The 16,004-nt window shown below is 43.7% G+C and overlaps 1 long non-coding RNA gene across 1 annotated transcript; it reads right to left on the bottom strand.

Moving 5' to 3' along the window:
- Window positions 1–9,522: 9,522 nt before the first annotated feature.
- LOC110341471 lies at window positions 9,523–14,777 on the bottom strand. Its single transcript, XR_002383422.2, has 3 exons — window positions 14,677–14,777; window positions 13,658–13,749; window positions 9,523–9,700 (listed from the first exon to the last, which is right to left on the bottom strand). It is a non-coding gene; the product is annotated as an uncharacterized LOC110341471 (long non-coding RNA).
- Between the last annotated feature and the right edge of the window lie 1,227 nt (window positions 14,778–16,004).

The raw sequence follows: 16,004 nt of genomic DNA, 5'->3' as shown, positions 1-16,004 counted from the left end.
CAAGTGCAGCTTATGTCCATTCCACATATTTCTTTTGTGTTTCCTGTATGGACAGTTTTTGACAATGTGTTTTCTGATCATTCTTATATCTAGGAATATATTAATTTCTGATTTTCTGTTGCAAGGTACTGGATGAAGAACATTTAACAGACATGTTCTAAGCACATTAAAAGCATCATCCCTCCTGTAACCAGGCAAAACTACCAGTGGAGGGATTGGGACACCAACTTAACAAAAAAAAACAAAAAACAAACAAACAAAGAAAAAACCATTCTGCCTACAATTTGTCATGCTTATAAGATGAGCTGGCATAAAGGAGGCACAGAAATTGTGGGAGAGGCCAACAAATGACAGGGCCAGTGTGACATCCCTGCCACAAGAGGGAGCCCGCCCTTGGTACTGACTGGAGAGGCAGAAATCATAAACTAGATAAGCTAGAGGCCTAGGACAGAACAAAACATTGTTGGCAAAAAAAAAGAACTAAATGAACTTATTGTTAATTATATTCTACTATACTCATAATCTAGAGCCTAGAATAATCATTATCAGAGAGGTTTCATCCAACAACTGATGGAAACGTGCTGAGATCCACTGAAAAACATTAGCCATAATTCAAGGAATCCTGCAAAATAAAGGGGGGAAGGACTGTAGAAGCCAGAGGGATCAAGGGAACACCACAAGAAAATCCACAGAATCAACTAACCTGGGCTCATAGGGGATCCCAGAAACTGAACTGACAACCATGGATTGAACCAGGCTCTCTGTACATATGTTACAGTTGTGTAACTTGGTCTTCTTGTGGGACTACTAACAGTGGGATCAGGTGCTGTCTCTGACTCTGTTGCCACTTTTGAGACCCTTTACTTCTACCTGGTTATCTCTTAGTAGGAGGGGAGGTGCCTAGTTTTACTGAAACTTTATATGCTCTGGCTGGCTGATATTCATGGAAGGTATTCCCTTTCCTAAAGAGAAAGGAAGAAGAAGGAGTGTATGGGGAGGGGAAGGATTGAGAGGAGAGGAAAGGGTGTAAACTGCAGTTGAGATACAAAAATAGATAGATAGATAGATAGATAGATAGATAGATAGATAGATAGATAGTTCCATTCTTTTCTAATCACCATCATTTAGGTTGAGAATTCAACTATTCTCATATCATTTACCAACACACAATGTATGTGTTTTGTTTATAGATTTTTGTTTTACTTTAACATTATATGTGACTTCATTTAGTATTTATTCTCTGTGAAATTTCTGGGGATTCTTGATAAACTGATTATTGTTTTTTTAACTTATGACATTTATTTTGAACTTTGGCTACAGTTTGGGTCCCACCTTCTGGAGCCAGAGATAATATGTTCTGGAAAAGTCTCTGTTGAGAAGAGTATGTCTCCAGAAAATAGTCCCTGTTTTCCTCCAGGGTCTTTAATTAGCATTCTATGAAAGAGACTGATAAATATTGACCAACAATTCAGAGCACATTTGGCTTCACTGGTGCCCCCAAAGTTTTGGTGTTTCTCACAATTATCTTTTGCATCTGTCTGTCTTCAAATGCACATACTTTCTTCATCTTTCTCAGGTCTACGGTTTATTACAGTGACTGAACCTGCCTAGTAAATCTGTCATTTCAGATGTTCCATCTTATTAGCCTTATTGCTTATACATCCCTAATAGATATCCCTCATCTGTTTAATCGTTACCACCCTGCTTTTCCTTAAGTCTTCAAGAGATTTAAATTGAAACTTTGCACATCTTTTAATACCAAATTCTTGATCAGCATTGAGTTTGACATTATGGACTGCTTTTTCCCCTCTTGAAAATGTTTTATATATGTCTGTATGTTTTATAATTTGTTGTTACTTTCACTCACTGGCACATGCATTTTTGCATACAAATACACACATGTGCCACAGCCTGAGAGTGGAGATCAGAGGATAACTTGTAGGAGTTATTTCTCTTCTTCCACTATGAAGAGCCCAGGGAGTCAATGCAACACATCAGAAATGGCAGAGAGACTCAAATTGCCAGACCAATTTACATTATTTGTAGACACTTTTAGCTAGTGTTTGAACTTCTATATCTTGTATTCTTATAAGAGTATCTACTATTTTCAAAGAGACCATGGAATTAATTGTTTATCCCTTTGAAAATGAGGACACTTGATCAATTCTATCAAAACTTCTCACTGAGTGGGACTCGGGTTTCAGCAATTTTCTCATTTGTGTTTTTATCTGCCAAAATTGTTCAAAATCTTTTGTGGTCTCCATTCCAGTGTCTGCTTGGCTCTTTCATCTCCCCTAAAAGCATTCTATTGGTATAAGCTAAGAATTGGACAATAATTGTCATGAGCAAGAGGGTAGATACTCATAGTTAGCATAACAAAAGTTATATTTTATTGTACTGAGAGTCATTACACAAAGTTCACACTCTAAATCCCTAACTATTTTCCTAAGCCTATCTCCCCAAGGCTGCTCACCTTACCTTAGCTGGAAGTTAGATCTAGTCTGTAACAGAAGTCTCTGATTTGAGGGTTAACATCTTGGGGGCCACTCTCCAGCCACAGGTAAGATCAAGGTGGTGTTTCCCCAGAAATGCAGAGCAGAGGGTTGCTTTTGATCTCTGCTTATATACTGCCTAGTGGGCATCATGGGGTCTAAAACTGTGTAGTTATCTTGAGTGAGTGATGTCACTGAGTTCTGGTTATCAGGTGCAGCTGTAGGTGCAGTGGGGTTCCTGACTATTTTTATGTGTCTAAAAGACATTTTTACTATGTTCATTACGATAAATATATTCAGATATAGAGGCTCCATTTGAGACTTTTTTCAGTTTCAATTTCTCGTCTCATATTTAATTTTACATAAAGCCCAATGATACTTCAAGCTAAGGAAAAATGCATCTTTCAGCTTCCTCTTTAGGCTTGCTTCAGGCCACACTGGGTAGGAAACTGCAAATGCTAGGAGAAAGAAGAAAGATCCTCACAAACGTGGACTGCCCTTCAAGTGTCTCCCTTCTAAGTACCACTGTGGCTTTTGGTTATAATTAATCTCCTTGCTCTTGGACTGACCTGTGTGTGTGTGTGTGTGTGTGTGTGTGTGTGTGTGTGTGTGTGTGTGTCTGAACACATGCTTAATGTGTTTCATAGTTTCCAATTGCTTTCTGAAAAACAGCTCTAACAATATATTCCCATTGTTGGGCAGCAATTTCCTTTGAATAGTATTCATTTTATGATTTTTAAAAAATGAGCAAACTAGTGTTGATCCTCTTACAACTATCAAAAAGTAGCATTTATATTCTCATGAAAACTTAGAGTGGGTGAGATCAGTGGGCACTGGTGGGGAACATGTTGTGACTTTCATAATAAGGGGATTTGCAAATGTAGCACCACAAGAGGGGTATAGTTTGTTCTGCTAGCTTGTTTTTCAAACAAGAGTATTTGAACATTAATGCGTTCAAATACCCTTTCCTGCCAAGTCAACATAATCAAACAAATAGATTAAGAAGGTGAAAGAGCACTCAGGGGTATTCTAAGGAAAACTCAACAACACTCCTACACATGAAGACTGTTAAACAAATGAAAATCTTCTCCCAGGGAAACACTGCTGGTCTTCAACATCAATTTATTCCCCTCTACCTAACAATAAGGTTACTTCCTTCCCCATAAGGTATTCAAATTCTGTTCCCATTATACCCTTCAGTAATAATAGTCTCATCAAAGCACAGGAAAGCTGCCCTCTACCTTTGGGATAAGGGGCAAGGAAATCCATAGCTTTTACTTTGGAGCAGGGCAAGGAGATGAGTTAGTCCTGAAGGGTATTTATGAGAAGCTGACTTCTGCCTTTTTGCCACAGTCAGTGGGCTATGGCCCCATGGCACATGGAGGGTAGAACACAGACATACAGTGACACTCTGCTCAGATTTAAAGGCTAATTTCAGAATATTTTGCACTGACAAGAAGGGCCATGAATAATAAATGCTCCTAGGGGAAGCTATGACTAAAGGTCAGATGGCACTGTGCAGAACACTACAGCAGCAACAACAAAAAGCCTTGGCAATAATGAAATAACATTGTTTTAGACCTCCTCGTTTGCAGATGGAGACCCACCTTCCTCTACGAAGGAGTCTCTAGGAATTGTGTGATCTTCATCCATTTCACTGGAACATCTGAGAAGGGAGTCATAACTAAGGGCCTGGTCTCAGTCTGCAGTGGTCTCATTTCCCTCACAGATGTCTGAGTCTCCATAAACTTGGTGTTTTCTCTTCTACGTTGACAATTTCAGACTTTATTTTCTCTGCTAATTTGTTTTTAGTTCAGTTCCTCCAAACTTAATTCGTATTCTTCCTCAAATTAAGCAAACAATTCCAATTTATATGAAAATATACCTTAGATCAGTGTTTGCTATCTTTCTACCTTAGCTCCCAAGCCTGCGCTCAGAAAAACCCTGGCTCCAGATGAAACCTAATTCCAACAGGTGTTTCAGATCTGCTTCCAAAGTAAGCGTTCTCTTGCTACAAGCACTTTAGGAGCTCTGTATCTAAGCATTCCATATTTCTCACTCTGCTAAGGTCAATATAAAAAAATAAAACACAAATAAGGAGAAAAATACAAGGGTGACTTTTGAAATCTTACAAAATCTGTACATTTGAGAAGGCGCTTTTACTTAGAAATGCTAGACGACTACAGGGGCAGCAAAATGTGATTCCTTAAAAGTAGTAGAGTTTACTAATTCACAGGCATGTAGAAACAGACCTAAACTCTTCCAGTCTGCTGCCCTGGGGCTGGCACTTCCAACTTTCCAACTCTCTGAAATACGCTCCTTGGTGGAGCCCTTATATCCAAGCTTAGACTGGAGGTAAAAAAATGTTTTTGTCTTTAGGACAGAAACCTGTGCAATTTTCATTTTGTAGAAAGTTACATTGCAGTCTTGTCCCTGAATGCTTACCATGTCTTTCTAGAATCATGGGGACTTCTGTAGGCTACAACTTTGCTCAGAATCATCCAGGTTTGCAACAAATAGTCTGAGATGCTAAAAATTCAGTCCTGAGAAATATATGATTATGTGTATTTCCACAGAAGAAAATGAAGGGTGGAGTGGCTATATCAACAAAAACCAAGGTGAATGCTTCATCCTATGGTCTGTGGTGTCCTTTCTCTAGTGTCCTCTTGTGCACAGGGGTTGTTTCTCAGACATTGCCTATAAAGATCAGGTTAAAACAACCCAAGTGCAACTATCACACGACAGGTTATGTTTTGTTTCCCTTTCTGAACTTTGCTGAGGTCAGCCATCACCAAGCTAAGCAGGCATCTTCCACTGTAATTTCATAGTGCTATGTCTTCATCGGAGGAATTGCAGAAGCGATTTGGAAAGCCACCCTGTGGCTGTGACTTAGAATCTCGTAAATTTTTTGTGGTTTTAGTAAGACAGAAAACCAGCTCATGTGAGGCCAGAATATGCTCCTACCACTAAAGGCTGCCTGCATGGACTCTGACTGACTGATATAAGATACCTCAGTTTCAATGGTTGTTAACAGTATTTTTAGAGCAATCCTAGAGACAAAAACCACGGAAAATCTTATCCTAAATGAATGCACTTGCTCTATCATGCCAATGTAGTTGGAGTAAGAATTTCTCCTAAAGTACCCATTCATATGTTAATATGGCAAAATAAATAATAAACATAAGTCTCTCAGAGTTGGTCCTTTGCTATCCGTGGGAAAGTGGGTAGCAGAATAGCTCCACGGATGGAGGATGATGAGGCCACAGCCTTTTCTTTTAGAGATTGGTTGGTGCTTCACGTATTCCAAAATGCAATTCCCCTTTAAAATATTAGAATGGTCATCATCAAGACTGATTTTTTAATGTGTCACTGGATTTAGATAGGATCCTCTGGCATGATGCCAATCAACAATGAAACAGTCATTCCTAGTTCAGCAGAAGCAGTGGCAGGTGTTTGGATGCCTAAACTATCTAAATGCATATTGAAAACTAAGACAAATTAAGAGTTTATCAGTTTTTTTGGCTTTGATCCATGCTGAATTGTTTTCTCATCCAGTCTGCAGTTCCCAACATTCCGACAAAATTCATGACATTTTAATAGACATTTCCAGCCTTGGTTCACCTTACAGTTATGTATAAATCATAACTTCCTACTTCAAAATCCCAAATTCAGCAGAGTCCTGGAGATCTATCTACTGAAGTGGACAGAAGATTGAAACTGTAGAGGTGAAAAATCCTCAGTCCAACACTGGTATTATTAGGTGGTAACATGGACTTGGGTTGGTTACCTAACTAACCATCTGGTCTGTCTTTATCTCTGCAATGGAGGTAAGATATGCAATGTCCCTATAGCAGAATCCATTATAATAACTGTAAGGAGAAATCACACCTGGAGCAGTCATTGTGAAGAACAGTGATGACCAGTTCTAACGGTCCTGAAAAGAAGAAGTTCTCTCACCTTAGACGAGGACACTGAGATTCATGAAGGGGATGTGACCTAGGGCCACACACTTAGTAGCAAGAGCTTGGATCATCTTGATACCTAATCGTCTCCAAACAACAGAATAACCGTATTGGGATCTCTGCACAATAACTGGCTTTACTTTTGCGATTTATTTTTAGTGCTTGGGATTGAACCCAGGGTCTTGGACATTCTAGCACTCCATCACTGAGCCAAATCCTTAGTTAGTCCTTATGCAGCCTTTATTATGGCCTGATGCTGAGAAACTGGAAATTTTCTCCTTCTCACTCTGTCTTTCATAAGAAATAGCTACAAAGCTCTGAAATTAGGGGGAAAGATAGGTATAAATCACTAACTAAAATATTAACAAAATGGATTTTTTAACTCTACTAATTCAATCATTACTCAACTATGCCTCTAAAGGCAAAACAACCCAAAAAGTGTCAAATCCAAAGTCCCAGTTAGCTGGATATGGTTAATGTAGATTTTACTGTCTCTAAAGCATCTCATTACAAATTTTTATCGGTGTAATTGTTTCAGCTCCTTCTCCATATGGTGCCTTCTACCCTGTAAGCTCAACTCACCCCAAAAATAGCCCTCTGAAGGCAGTCTGAGAGCTTAGCCTTACTGCTTAGAAGGAACATGGCGCTTTATTCCTCCTGTTTGTGAGATGGTACCTTTTACCATATTTTTATTTTTAAGAATCCAATTTGAGGACTTTTTTTTTCATGTCCTCATCACAGACACCATTTAAAATGTGACTGAAAGGAAATCTTTTCCCATAGAAACTCTCACACACAACGAAGCCAGCCTGCCTTTCATTTTACTGCCTGCCTTCCTGCCTGCCTGGTATATTGGAAATAAGTGAAGGAGGAAAGCACAAGCAACTGGTTTCTGTTGAAGGGAACAAACTCTACAGTGATGAAGCTGTAAGGAAAAGCACAATGAAAAATAATCTTAGTGTCACAGAAGAAAGCAATTCACAGCAGGAAAGCAGTACAAGTGAAGAGGAAATCTTAGGAAATGCCCTCAACGGGCAGCGATGGCACAAAGGTATGATGGTGCTGCCGCCTGCAGGATGAGCCAATCGACAGGAAGGCTGTCTTGAGAACTCTTGAGGTTAGTTATCAGATGTTCATTGTTGCCCCGCCTCTGTTTTTATAAGCAATTATACCTTCTATGCAGACCCTATACGTTCCTGTCAGAGCAATAAGGGAAAGCCCTTACGATGTCACTTGTATTTCACCAAAGGAATGGGCTCCAAAAAGCCAGTTCATGCACTCAGGATAAGTCCTGGTCCCACTGCTAGCCTCACCAGCCCATCAGATCAAGTCACATAACTGTCACCCATGAGTTCCCCAAGGGAGGCCTTACACCCTCTGAGGGTTCGATGGGGGAGTTGGGGGAGGTGGGAGAAGAGGAGAGAAGAGAAACTGAGTTAGTATGTAAAATGAAAAGGATTTTTTAATTAAAAAAAAAAAACAATGGCCGGGCGGTGGTGGCGCACGCCTTTAATCCCAGCACTCGGGAGGCAGAGGCAGGTGGATCTCTGTGAGTTCGAGGCCGGGCTGGACCGATAGCCTCCGAAACAATACAGAGAAACCCTGTCTCGTAAAAACCAAAAAAAAAAAAAAAAAAAACCAATGTCATTTGTAACTTTACTGTGAAGGATAATCACTCATTATCTGAAGGTGAGCACTCAGGATATAAAATATTTACATGGTAAGCTCTCCACTGTAAGTTAAAGACTAATTCAAATCAATGACAGGAAGAAGCTAGTCCTTTGAAATGAAGCAAATACCAAATTCCAGCTGAATTTGAAATTAATTAATGGACTGGGGCAACCAATAATTCTTTCTGACTCCCTGTCTTCTCCATCAGTTGTTCTTTACAAAACAGATGGGGTCTTATTACTCATGTGGTACTCTAAGGGATAAGGGGCAAGCATAGACTTAACAAGAGTCCTTTATTTATGCTCAGGAAAGCCAATAGCCATGACTTAAAACACCAGAGACTCGTTAGACTTCGCATCAGTTTTTAAGATGCTGAGAATTCTTCTCGATATCACATTAGCATAGAGGTTCTAATAATGTTGTAGAAGTTGAGACTGTGTCAAGTATCATCTTTCTTTAACTCATGAGAAAGTGGAGCAGAGCAGCCTCTGTGATTTAGTTAAGATTAAATGCCAGTAAGTAAACAATCTCAAATCAGAGCCCTTCAAGTCTCAATTGACAGTCCCAGCCAGAGGGTCAATTCTCTGGATATTGTGGGAGAACATAATATGACTGTATCAGTTTTAAGGTCTGGGAGACCGCATCCTAGTTTTCTTATAGCACTTTCACCTTCAACACACACACATACACATGCTCTCTCTCTCCTCTCTCTCTCTCTCTCTCTCTCTCTCTCTCTCTCTCTCTCACACACACACACACACACACACACACACACACACACCAGAGAGAGAACCTTTGTTCTCACATGCAAAGTTGAGGTAGTTTTAGTATAATGTCATCAGAAAGACCTATTTAAAAATTGGTTATTTGGAGAAAAAAGAAAAAAGTAAAACCAAAACATGCATGATGCAGCTATACCTTATACTATCCATATGATCAGTTGCTCTGTCCACTAGTCCAGTTCATACAGCTGTCTCCCTTACTCATGATAACATTGAAAGACCTCAATACACCCCCCTTGAGACTCAGATGGTCGCCCCAGTGGAAAATTCCCCAAGGTCCCCCAGGTACGGAGCAAGGTCAGATCAAAAAGAACATCTGGTCCAGAGTGCTGTCGCATGAAACTGCCAGACTGTTGAGATAAGCTTAATTTTGACCTTGTGGTTTCTCCAGGAAGGTTAAATTATGCCCGAGATTTAGCAATAACCATATTGCTTGCCAAGATTATGTATATAAAAAGAAAACTGTCTTAAAGCCTGGCACGCTCAGCTACCTTAGGCTGCTGGAGTGCCCGCAGGTGCCTGTATGAACAATAAACCTCTTGCATCCAACTGTCTGGTTATTGAGCTCCAGATGTCGCAATACATTGACCTGATTACCTTAGGTGCTTCATTTGGAGGTCCCACCGAGATCTGAAGACCCCTCTCAATAACCCAGACGCCGGGAGGTAAGACGATCAGTCGACCCCTTGTCTGTCTGTTCTTCTGTTTTTCTGTTGTGGTCTAGTGCACACTTCTGAATCTGAGAGTCCAGTGAGAGAATTGATGAATTCTGTCCTCACTTGGTACCGCCACCCTGGAAGACATCCCAGGGTGCCCAGGGTCCAAGTTTTTCCAGCCCGCTTTGTCTCTGAGGGTGAACCCTACTGGAGGATGAGTGGGGGTTGCCCGTCTCTCCGTCTGTAAATCCGATCTTTCATCGGTTCCATGCCGCGAGGCATCTAGCCTGTTGTTTGTTTATTGTCTCTGTTATTATTGTTTATCCTTTGTTGTTTTTGGAAAATCTTTTTGGGATGGGACAATCTCTAACCACCCCCCTTAAGTTTGACTCTAGGCCATTGGAAGGACATCTTAGCTCAAGCACACAACCAATCCATGGATGTTAAAAAGAAGAAATAGCAGACTTTCTGCAGTTCCGAGTGGCCAACTTTCAACGTTGGTTGGCCCCGGAACAGCACGTTTAACCAGAATGTTATCTTGTAGGTGAAAGACAAAGTTTTTGATGCAGGACCCCACGGACACCCTGACCAGGTCGCCTACATCGTCACCTAGGAAGACCTGACCTGCAATCCACCTCCGTGGGTCTGCCCATTTGTTCACCCCCCAAAACCCGACCTCCTACCCAGTACTTCCAGCCCCCCTTTACTCCCATCCACTCCTCTTGTCCCTCACCCCTCCACGCCAACTGCCCACCCTCCATCCTCCTCGCTCTACCCTCTGGCCGATTCTGATTCCAATGGGGAGAAGTCTAAGCCCCCGTCCTTCCCCCTGACTCCAATCTCGACCTGCTTTCCTTTGATCCTCCCCCCCCATATCCCCCTCCCCCGGGTCCAGCCAGAGCAGGAGAACCCAGCTCTCCTCCATTGCCTTCCCCTGAATCCTCAACCCAGGATGACCCTGGCCCGAGGTCCACTCCTGTTTACATCTCCACAGAGAGCAACCTTGTCAGGAGGGAGAGGATGGACCATGGTCAGCTCAGCTCTTTCCCTTAAGATCAGTAGGGGGCCAGCTTCAGTACTGGCTGTTCTCTGTATCCGACCTCTACAATTGGAAAACCCATAACCCTTCCTTTTCCCAAGATCCCCCAAGCACTGACTGGGCTCATTGAATCCATCTTAATGACTCATCAGCCCACTTGGGATGATTGTCAACAGCTCCTCCAGACAATCTTTAACCACGGAGGAAAAACAAAAGGTCTCTTTAGAAGTGTGGAAAAATGTGCCAGGCCCCAACGGGGCCTCCACCCAACTCCCCAATGAGATTGATGCAGCCTTCCCATTGGAGCGTCCTAACTGGGATTACACTACCCCAGCCGGTCGGGAACAACTCTGTCTCTATCACCAAATTCTCCTTGTGGGTTTCCGGGGCGCTGGGAGGCACCCAACCAATTTGGCCAAGATAATAGCAGTCACTCAGGGAAGGAAAGAAACCCCAGCAGCATTTTTAGAGAGGTTAATGGAAGCGTATCGTAGATATACACCCTTCAACCCAGCGAGTCCAGAATGCGGAGGAGAAATTATCATGGCTTTTATAGGACAGTCAGCGTCTGACATTCGGACTAGGCTGCAGTGGTTAGAGGGATTACAGGACTATACCCTTCAGGACCTCATGAAAGAAGCAGAAAGGATTTATAATAAGAAAGAAACCCCAGAAGAGAAAGAAGAAAGACTAAGAAAGTTGCAGGAAGAGAAAGAGGAGAGGTTAAGAAAGGAACGAGGAGAGGGAAGGCAAGCGTGATAAGAAATGCACTAGGGAATTGAGCAAAATCTTGGCCACCGTAGTACAACCTAGATCAGAACCAGGGAGGCAGATGAGGAACCAGGGAGACATCCGGTACCCACGGGTTGGCCGCGATCGATGTGCCTACTGCAAAGAGAAGGGACATTGGGCCAACGATAGCCCGAGGAAACCAAGAGAACACAGGAGACATCCTCCCCAAGTCCTTTCCCTTGAGGACTAGGGGAATCAGGGCCAGGAGCTCCCCCCCCCGGAGCCCAGGCTAACTCTGGGGCAGCCCCTCACTGTCATTATGCCCCACGCTGTGGAAACCATCTCTGCCAGTCACCCAAGCGCTGGCTGTCAAACGCGCGCGGATGGCTCACTCCCAGACACTGCTCCTGACACCCAACAAGATACAATTTGGGCCAGCCACGACCTTGAACCCAGCTACACTCTTGCCAGACTCAGAGGACAGTCAGGAGGTGCCCCATGATTGTCAACAAATACTAGCTGAGGCTCATGGGACTCGCCCAGACCTGACCGACCAACCTCTCCTGGACATGGATGTTACATGGTTAACTGAAGGGAGCAGTTTTTTCCATGAAGGTGAGCGAAAGGTGGGGCAGCGGTGGTGGATAAGCGCCTTACCCCCAGGAACATCAGCACAGCTGGCTGAGCTCATTGTGCTCTCCCAGGCACTAAAAATGGCAGAAGGAAAGAGGGCTGGACATTTATACTGACAGCCGGCATGCATTTGCAATGGCACATGTGCTCGGAGAAATCTACCAGAAGAGGGGGCTGCTGACCTCAGGAGGTAAAGAAATTAAAAATAAGACTGAGATACTGGACCTGTTACAAGCCCTGTTCTTACCTAAAAAATTAAGCATCATCCATTGTCCAGGACACCAGAAGGGGGATAGCCTTTAGGCAACCACCTGGCAGATGAAACAGCAAGGAGGGCAGCATTTGGGTCCCAGATTCTATCCCTGCGAACTGGAAAGGCTCAAACAGCCCCTCCCCAACCGAAATTCGCCTATACGGCGGTAGACCTGGCAGAAGTGCACAGAATAGGAGCCAAATATGACCCGGAGGTTCAAGGATGGAGACTTCAAGGAAAACTGATCCTATCCCAGAAGGACACCAGAACCTTATTAATGGACCTCCATAAATTAACCCACCTTAGTAAGAAAAAGCTATCCAATCTATTGGAAAGGGAAAAGTTCTTCTTTTACATACCACATGTGCAGAATCTCATTCAGCAGGTTATTGATCAGTGTGTTCCCTGTGCAAAAGTCAATGCAGGAAGACTAAAACTTCCAGAAGGGACCAGGACCAGAGGACACCTCCCCGATGTCTATTGGGAAGTGGATTTTACAGAAGTTAAACCTGGCCTGTATGGTAACAAATACCTGCTAGTTTTCATAGATAACTTCTCAGGGTGAGTTGAGGCCTTTCCTACCAGATAGTGGTCAAGAAGATTCTAGAGGAGATCTTCCCTTGATTTGGCCTACCTAAAGTGATTGGGTCTGATAATGGGCCGGCTTTTGTCTCCCAGGTAAGTCAGTTGATGGCTAAGCTACTGGGGTTTGATTGGAAATTACATTGTGCTTATAGACCCCAAAGTTCAGGTCAGGTAGAAAGAATAAATAGAACAATTAAGGAGACCTTGACTAAATTAGCATTGGAGACTGGCACTAGAGACTGGGTTCAACATCTGCCCTTAGCCCTCTACCTGGCCAGAAACACCCCTGGTCCCCATGGTCTCACTCCATATGAGATCCTCTATGGAGGGCCTCCCCCTGCTGTAATCTTCTTTGACTCTGATATTTCTGCTTATGCTACTACCCCAACCCTGCAGGCACACCTCCAAGCCTTGTAGATAGTCCAGGAGCAGATTCTGGAAGCCTCTCGCAACAGCATACCGGGATAAGGGACCACCTTCCAGGCCCCATCCCCACCAGATTGGTGACAAGGTCTACGTGAGGAGGCACCAGTCCAAAACTTTGGAACCATGCTGGAAAGGTCCATACACTGAGCTGCTAATCACCCCGACTGCCTTAAAGGTTGACGGCATCGAGGCCTGGGTGCATGCGTCGCATGGAGGCTCCAACACACCCAAAACCCTCTCAAGATAAGACTCTTAAAAGAACCCTGACTTTACTCCTAGCCCTCCTAGGAATATTCCCTAGAAGCTCTGGGGCAACCCCCATGACCCCCAGAGGCTGACTTGGCTCATAGAAAACCCTGAGAGGAGCTGACAGATTAATGTCAGCTCATCCACAAATACCCCAGGTACTTGGTATCCCAATCTCACCTTTGATTTATGCCGAGTGGCCGAGGGATCATGGGAAGCAATCCTGAATGTAGATTTAGGAAATGGTGTATCTGCCCGGGAGGAATGCAGACCTAAAAATGCGGGGGACCAGAGCTTTACTATTGTAAACAATGGGGATGTGAAACCTATACCAGTCCACATTGGACAGGTGCTGGGGGAGGACCCCTAAGCTTCTATACCACAACACCAGGAGATCCAATATTAGCATAGTCTTTACATCGGAAGGGAAAGCCCTGCCGGTCACTGATTGGATAAAAGGAAAAAGTTGGGGACTTAGACTATACAGACCTGGAAGGTATCATGAGGGACTTATTTTTGGGATATGGCTCCTCATGGAGGCCCTTGTCTACTCTATTGGTCCCAATTCAGTCCTAGGGGAACAGGGACCACCCCAGGTCCCAAGGCCTCAGGTCCCACTGGTCCTGCCTGCCAGCCCTACTATGGAACCACAGGGTCTTGACAGCACCTCAACCTACCCCAGTTCCTCCCCTGAGGCCTCCCTAACGGGCCAGAGACTTTTTAACCTGGTCCAAGGGGCCTTTACGGCCCTCAACAGAACCCAGCCAAACATGACCGCCTCTTGTTGGCTATGTTTGGCATCTGCACCCCCCTATTATGAAGGGATTGCTACCGCTAGTAAATTTTACAACACTACCACTAGCTCTGGCTGCAGCTGGGGGACCGACCATAGGTAAACACTCACTCAGGTTTCAGAACAGGGTCTATGCCTAGGAACACCTCCATCCTCCAAGTCGGGCCTCTGTAACTGAATCATCCAGAAGCCAGGAAGTCAAATTTACCTGGTCCCTGAATCGGGGCTCTGGTGGGCATGTAGTACTGGACTGACACCCTATGTGCACACCCAAGTCCTAAATGCCTCCAAAGATTTTTGTGTCCTAGTCTGCTTTCTTCCCCATGTGTATTATTACCCTCCTGAAGTTCTGGAGCAAGTTTATGAGGGGATCCCATTAAGGTACAAGAGAGCCTATATCACTTACCCTAGCCCTCCTATTGGGGGCAGGAATGGCGGCCGGGATAGGCACCGGAGCAGCTGCGCTGGTTGAAGGGTCCCAAGGATACTCAGATTAAAGCTAGCCATTGAGGAAGATATCAAAGCGGTTGAAGGGTCTATTACTAAATTAGAATTGTCTGTTGCTTCCCTCGCTGAGGTTGCCTTACAAAACCGAAGAGGCCTCAACTTCCTTTTTCTTAAGGAAGGTGGGCTGTGTGCTGCCCTCAAAGAAGAATGTTGTTTCTATGTTGACCATTCTGGGGTCATACGAGATTCCATGGCAAAACTTAGGGAAAGACTCAACCAATCCCAAAGAGATCAGGAATCCCTACAGCGTTAGTTTGAGAGTTGGTTCAGTGGGTCCCCCTGGCTGACCACCCTGATTTCTACTATACTAGGTCCTTTGATTATTTTGTTACTGTTGCTTACTTTTGGCCCCTGTATTTTAAATCACCTTATGATGTTCATTAAGGAATGCCTATCTATCACCCAGGCCCTGCTTCTCACACAGCAGTATCAAGCTCTTAATCAACAAGAGGGACCATACCTTATAGGATTAAAACTTCACAAAAAGAAATGGGGGAACGAAAGACCTCAATACACCCCCTTGAGACTCAGAAGGTGGCCCCAGTGGAAAATTCCCCAAGGTCCCCCAGGTAGGGAACAAGGCCAGATCGAAAAGAACATCTGGTCCAGAGTGCTGACACATGAAACCACCAGACTGTTGAGATAAGCTTAATTTTGAACTTGTGGTTTCTCCAGGAAGGTTAAATCATGCCCGCGCTTTTTGCAATACCCCTATTGCTTGCCAAGATTATATATATAAAAAGAAAACTGTCTTAAAGCCCGGCGCACTCAGCTAGCTAAGGCTGCTGGAATGCCCGAAGGCGCCTGTGTGAACAATGAACCTCTTGCGGTTTGCATCCAACTGTCTGGTTATTGAGCTCAGGACATCGCGATACGTTGGACCTGATTACCTTAGGGCCTTCACCATTTTATTTCTTTTGTTACACATTGTCATTCACAATCTGATACTAAATAAAACATTCCCAGATTAGCAGATTAGTGTATCTTTCTGGGTACTGTAATGAATTTGCATGCTTCCCTGATCTACCCTGGCCAGATAATGTCTATGTCACCCTTACTGACGTCACATTGTAGCAGCAGTCAGGAAACAGATATGACTTCTGGTACTCCATTCACTTGCTCCTTTTTATTCAGCTCAGGACTACTCCCTGTACTACATGCTGGGTAGTTTTATGTCAATTTGACACAAGCTAAAATCATCTGAGAAAAGGGAACCCCAATTAAGAA

Source organism: Mesocricetus auratus, unplaced genomic scaffold, assembly GCF_017639785.1.
Source record: "Mesocricetus auratus isolate SY011 unplaced genomic scaffold, BCM_Maur_2.0 Super-Scaffold_100018, whole genome shotgun sequence".
Classification (NCBI taxonomy): domain Eukaryota; kingdom Metazoa; phylum Chordata; class Mammalia; order Rodentia; family Cricetidae; genus Mesocricetus; species Mesocricetus auratus.
Note: the sequence above shows the minus strand (reverse complement) of the source record. Positions and strands in the feature narration are given on the sequence as shown.